This window comes from Diaphorina citri, unplaced genomic scaffold (assembly GCF_000475195.1).
Source record: "Diaphorina citri unplaced genomic scaffold, Diaci psyllid genome assembly version 1.1 scaffold41, whole genome shotgun sequence".
Classification (NCBI taxonomy): Eukaryota; Metazoa; Arthropoda; class Insecta; order Hemiptera; family Psyllidae; genus Diaphorina; species Diaphorina citri.
Window position 1 is genome coordinate 120,751 of NW_007377478.1, and position 6,724 is coordinate 127,474.

Here is a 6,724-nt window from a genome sequence, read left to right on the forward strand (position 1 = left end):
GCAGATAGCTTTTGGAAGATACCGTTTTTTCCAACATAATTCAATAGGACAAGGAAAGTCCTATTGAATTCTGGTGATGTTCACACCAGATTTTTAAAATATTATTCTCATTAAGCTAGGACGCAGATAGTCCTATAATAAATAAAATAAATAGATAGTCCTGTGTCAAAATGTATACCAAATAAACCAGAACTAATTTGACGGGTTTCGCCTACTAACTTGTTTTCCAACGCCTACTTTTAAAAACCAAATCTAAATTTAGTTCACTCGTACGCACTCAACATTCAAATTGTTATAATTATTATTTTTGCGGGTGGACACGGAAAATTACCTAAAAATATTTATATAATCGTTGACTATTCTTTAAAATTAAGCTGATAAGAACAGATACTACACTTTGATCTTAGCCAAAAGGCCGAGAAGCGAAAAAAAATGTCAGCTCCCATGGCGTAGTGGTCACTGCGCTCGCCTTGCACGCGGGAGACCCGGGTTCGATTCCTGGCGGGGTCAAGAAATTTGTATATGTTGTGTACATGAACTTTTCATTCGACAAACGTGACAAAGCTTGTTTCTCGTATGAACACACATTGTCATAATGGAAAGTAAAAAATGTAGAGGGAAAGCTCGAGCTTTCTCATATTTTCGTTCTTAGTCCAGGTAGTAAGTGGCAAAAAAGACCTCGCGCTTTCTATTATTATTATTATTTTTCAAGAAATGTATTTTTACCTAACTGTACCTATTTCCTAACTGTAGGATTTCCTAACTGTTTTACCTAACTGTAACTGCTATGCTCTTATCATCCCGAAACCCAAAAGACAAGAGAGAAGGAAGAGATGATTGGAGAGAGCCAGCCGTTCCAAGAAATTTTCGTTCTTAGACCGGGAATTATGTGACGAAAAAGGTTCAAAATCGGAAGGATTTGTTGGGTTTTTTGGTTTTTGGATTAGGCTAGTGAAGGAATTTTTCCAAGCAGAAAATAAAATAAACATCTTACCCTTTCCTTATGTATTGAATTGAATGTCCTAATGAGCTACATCTCCTCTTTTATTTAGATGAATTTTTTGCCTCATCTAGCATCTTTAACCAATTTTTTCATCTGTTTACTAAATTTTCATATGGCACACCAAAATTTTCCATTAAAAAACACATCCTGCCTGAACTATCTTGTGAAATAGGATGTCATAGTAGAAGGAACGGGCAGGTTAGACACTGGGGTTTAGGGGAAGGAGTTTGGGGTAAGGTTTTAGAGCAGGAGTTTGCGGAAGGTTAGTGTGGGGCTTTAGCAGCGTTTAGGGGGTGAAGGAGAGAATCGGGGGTTTAGCGGAGTCAAGGGGGTGTAAAGGAGAAGTTAGGGGGGTTTTACAGACAAAACATTCAGGTTCATTGTCACTCGAGACAGAGTGTTGAATGGAAAATGTCGCCATAACAGAACAACAAATGAAAGTCTGATGAAACATGGAAAAAAAAGGTCAAAATATCGTTCGAATTACTCGAGACTTTAGATTTCGGGCCAAGTTCTCCAAAATTTGCAGATATATTTGATAAATCACATAGATACCTAACATAGATCAAAATTGGCCAGTTCCGGGCTCCCAGAAATGTATGGTACGGCCATAATTCAGGGCCAAAGTGCCACAATTTAAGGCTAAGCAAAGGAAAAAGATCTAAAAGTAAAGTCTGTTCTGAGAACTTTACCTTTCATGACTTTCATCCCAAACCGCTCAAATTATGTACATACTTACAACTAAAATGGGAGGGAGTAATTGAATAATTAAGGTCTGAAGACTCTGAAGGGGTTCAAAATAATTACCCTCAATCTAACGTTGATTCCAGGTGCTACCAGGACTTTACGTGGGTAACTACAGGGACTCAAAGGACGCTGTCCAACTCGACAGGTTCAATATTACACATAATGGCGTTATGCTATTAGGATAATCTGTGTGTCCTTTGACTATAATGTCTGGTGTTGCCAAAACTGAAACAGATGGGGTGATCTTCTTTCATACTAACAAGTGGCAACACTACTCCCTCCGACCCACAATCCATATTTTGGAGATTTCGCTCGAACCCGAAACGTGATAATAATGTAGGTATTACAAATGGACTTTTTTACCGCTGCTTTATTAAGCTTTACAGGTCAGTGGTATGTGTACCCACCTCCTGTGACGGCCAATGTAGAAATCAGAAATCAGGTATAATCAGGTTTACCATCATTATCATATGTAGACTCACCTTACTTGTAGAGTCCGTAAAATAGATTGAACAAAATATTAGCTACCAATGTACCATGATTGGTATTAGTTACTTAGGTAAATCTTATCGGACATAGGTTTTCTTCTCTTTCAACTAATTGAAGCCGATTTTTGTTCCCTATCGCACAACAATCACAGTTGCTAGCACAATAATCAGGAATAGTTAGTTCCTAAGAATTTTTACGAACATGAAGCTTCTTATTTCAGTTGTACCGTGATTGAGAGGGTTTTTTCAGTGTAAAAACGTACTTTTAACCACGATTTTGAATACTTCGGATCTTCGGAACGACCTTTTCATCTTTTGCAATCATACCAATAGGGCACATCCCTTCCCTTCAATTCCGTTTTATCCCTTAAAAGATGAACTCGGTCCAAAACACGTCTGCCACCAGCGGGATTCGAACCCTGCTGCTATTGAACTCACAGACAAGTAGAGCAAACTTCGTAGCACCAATTAAGAGTACTCGAGCGAAGAAGAAGAAGAACAAGAAGAAGAATAATAACAACAAGGAGAAGAACAATAAGAAGAAGAAGAAGGAGAAGAAGGAGAAGAAGAAGAAGAAGAAAAGGAAGAAGGGAATATTAAAATATTGATATAAAATATTTTTTAATAGCGGAAAGTTTTGCCATGAGAAAATAATTATTATTTCCGAACAAAAATGATTATAATTTTAAAACAAAAGTTATTATTATTTTCCAACAGAAATATAATAATTTGTATTCTTTTCTTTCCCATCCAAAACTTTTTCTTCTCTTCTTCTTCCTCCTTTTCGTCATCTCTTCTTCTTCCTCCTCCTTCTCCTCCTCCTTCTCCTTCTCCTCCTCCTTCTCCTTCTCCTCCTCCTTCTCCTCCTCCTTCTCCTCCTCCTTCTCCTTCTCCTCCTCCTCCTCCTTCTCCTCCTCCTTCTCCTTCTCCTCTTCCTCCTTCTCCTCCTCCTCCTTCTCCCTCTCCTTCTCCTCCTCCCTCTCCTTCTCCTCCTCCTCTTGATTTGCCTTCTTTTCACCTCCTTCTTATTTGCCTTCATCTCAACTTTCTTCTCCTTCTCCTCCTCCCCGTTTTCCTTTTTCATCTATTCCTTCATGTCCTTTTGTAGCACCAACAATGTTACCATGGTAACGGCACGAGGAAATTGCGTACGCTTTTCCATACAAGCATTTCACAGGAAAAGTTTCATTTTTTTGAAGAGGTTTGATAGAGGGAATCGTAACTACTACAAGGTCTTATCGTCCTGAAACCGAAGGCAGAAGGAAGACAGGATAGGAAAAAGCCAGTCGTTCCGAGAACGAACTTTATATATCTGGTTAGGATAAAATCCGCCCCGGGTGGGAATCGAACCCGCGACCTAGCGCTTACAAGGCAGACACTCTATCATCCAAGCTAACTAGGCTGACCCTCAGAACTTAATTCGTGAAATCTCTTTAGAATCCAAATAATTTTCCTTGAATTTTTAGGGGGATTATTTTTTCAGTGTTATAGCGCTAAAACGTTTGCACAAAAAAAAAAAAAAAAAAAAAAAAAAAAAAACCTCCCCCCTTTTCCCTCTTCTTCTTCTTCTTCATCTTCTTCTGCTTCTTCTTCTTCCCTTCCTATTCGTCTCCTTTCTCTTCTCCTCCTCCTTCTTCTTCTTTTTTCCCTAAATCTGTCCTAATTATCTTCCTCCTTCTCCCCCTCCTACTTAATTCAACTTTTTCTCTTTCATTAATTTCTTAGGTTTAATTCTTCTCTTTCCTGTTTCCGTTACATAAATAACACATCACCATGCAAGGGGAGAGGGCAGTCAGAGTGTCCCAATGTCATAAATTATGCCCCAAATCAAAAGTCCATTAGAGAAGAAAATGGAAAAGGGATTGAGAGAGGAAGTAAGAAAGAAAGACACATAGAGAAAGGAGAGATAGAGGAAAATAGAGACAAATAGAAAAGAAGGATGGAGAGAGAGAGAGAGAGAGAAATGAGGATTGAGGGAAAAAGAGAAAAGAGGGATGGAGAAAGAAAGAGAGAGAGAGAGATCTCCATCTTTTTTTTTCGACGTTCACATCTCTACGGTAATGATAGGTATTCTGAAAATGTCATGTATGACTGTGTGAGTGACTGAGTGCGAGAGAGAGAGAGAGAGAGAGAGAGAGAGAGAGAGAGAGAGAGAGAGAGAGAGAGAGAGAGAGAGAGAGAGATAAATAATATTCATGTAGAAGTCAATATTTCTTTCCTTCAGCCTAACCTAGCCCAACTGTAGACGAAGAAGAAATCGTGCCAATGTTTGCTAAATTATAGGTAGGTACGTAGGCAATATCTATGTACCTACATGTATAAGCCATTCACTATCAGGTAGACCTGATAGGTACGGATGAAAAGGTCCGAATATCAGGTGTAGTTACCTGATGAGGACACACACTATCAGTTAGAACTGACTCTATCAGGTAGACCTGACCCTTGATCAGGTCTCCCTGATGGTGAGTCGCTGGCCTAAGATTTGTCTAACCTTAACCTAACCTTTAGGGTTGTTTGCTCCTACACCCTCAGAGTGGGATTTTTGTGTGCGATAAAAGGCAATATGTACGTAAGGTTTGGCAATAATAATATTTATTGTCTACAATCCCATAGGTATGATACATTTTATGACCTCGGCAGGAATTTCTTTGTTTAATATGGTTAAATTTATTACTATTTCTTTTCAAGAGGTTTGATAGAGGAAACAGTAACTGCTAAGGTCTTATCGTTCCGAGATCGAAAAGAGAAGGAAGAAAGGATAGGACAAGGCCAGCCGTTCCGAGAACGAACATTATCCTTTCAGGATAAAATCCGCCCATTGAATTCCTAAAAAGGAGTTGTTCCACCAAATACAACCACGCGCGGGTCCCAGAGTCTCACACAAAGGGGCCACATTTAGGTCAAAAGTCACATTTTAATTGGGTTCATTAGCTATATTTAATAGAGAGGCAAGGTACCTTTACAAATTTCCTTTACCCTCAAGGCACCTACCTGCATTTTCTTTTCTTTCTTCTTTTTACTTTCGTTATTTCCTTTTTCCTTTCCTCTGTTTTTTTTTTTTTTTTTTTTTTTTTTTTTTTTTTTTTTTTCATGCTCCTTTTTCCTTTCCTTTTTTTTTTTTTTTTTTTTTTTTTCTTTTTCTTTTTCTTTGCATGCAATGAAAACTTTGAACTATTCAGACTTTGACCCCTGCCCTCATGTACCTTCGACTCCGACAAGACAACGTGTGGCTGACCTCACAACCCCCAGACATGGGCTCTTGCCTTAGACTAAAAACACAGTGGAGCATAGAGCTTTTGAGCATAGAGCTAGTGTTTAAGACGCTCGCCTGGTAAACAGGAGGGCGTGGGTTCGATCCCAGACGAGGCATGGAATTGTATCCTCATTTATTTTAAAATTTGACCCCTCATGTACCTTCGACTCTGACAAGACAACGTGTGTCTGACCTCACAACCCCCAGACATGGGCTCTTGCCTTACACTAAAAACAGAGTGGAGCATAGAGCTTTTTGTTCTAAGTTCTGCCTCGATGGAGTAGTGGTTAAGACGCTCGCCTGGTAAACAGGAGGGCGTGGGTTCGATCCCAGACGAGGCATGGAATTGTATCCTCATTTATTTTAAAATTTGACCACATAATAATGGAGCTCTAAGGGTTAGGTGGTAGAAAACACCTCCGGTGCTCACATCGCTTAGTGTTTACCTTCCACTCAAAGAGTCTATTATTATTATTGGAATGTGGTTCCCCCTATCGTCCGAGAGGTGGGCCTGAATAGGGCCCTGGTACCCTCTAAGTACCAAGCATACCTACATACTTATTTTATGTTGTGTGTTATACCTCCTTTATGTTGTGTACATGAACTTTTCATTCGACAAACGTGACAAAGCTTGTTTCTCGTTTGAACACACATTGTCATAATGGAAAGAAAAAAATGTAGAGGGAAAGCTCGAGCATTCTAATATTTTCGTTCTTAGTCCAGGTAGCAAGTGTCAAAAAAGACCTCGCGCTTTCTATTATTATTATTATTATTTTTATTTTTTTTTTCAAGAAGTGTAATAGATGTCCTTTTTCATCTGCGCCTTCTTATCCTATTTGTTTTTCTTCTTCTTCGTCTTCCTCTTGTTCTTCTTCATCTTCTTCTCCACCCTCATCCTCGTTCTCCTCATCCTCCTTTTATTTTCCTAAATCTGTCCCAATTCTCTTCCCCCTCCTACTAAATTCGACTTTTTCTCTCATTAATTCTTAAAGTGGAATTATTTTTCTCCTTCCTGTTTCCTCTACATAAATAACACATCACCAGGAAAGGGGAGAGGGCAGTCAGACTGTCCCAATGTCATAAATTATGTCCCAAATTAAAAGTCCATTAGAAAAGAAAATGGAAAAGGGATTGAAAGAGGAAGTAAGAGAGACACATGGAGAAAGGAGAGATAGAGGAATAAAGATTGAGGGAAATAGAGAGAAATAGAAAAGAAGGATGGAGAGAGAGAGA

At 38.9% G+C, this 6,724-nt stretch overlaps 1 pseudogene; it reads right to left on the reverse strand.

Moving 5' to 3' along the window:
- Nucleotides 1-308: 308 nt before the first annotated feature.
- On the reverse strand, nt 309-427 carry LOC113469240 (annotated as a pseudogene).
- Nucleotides 428-6,724: the final 6,297 nt, after the last annotated feature.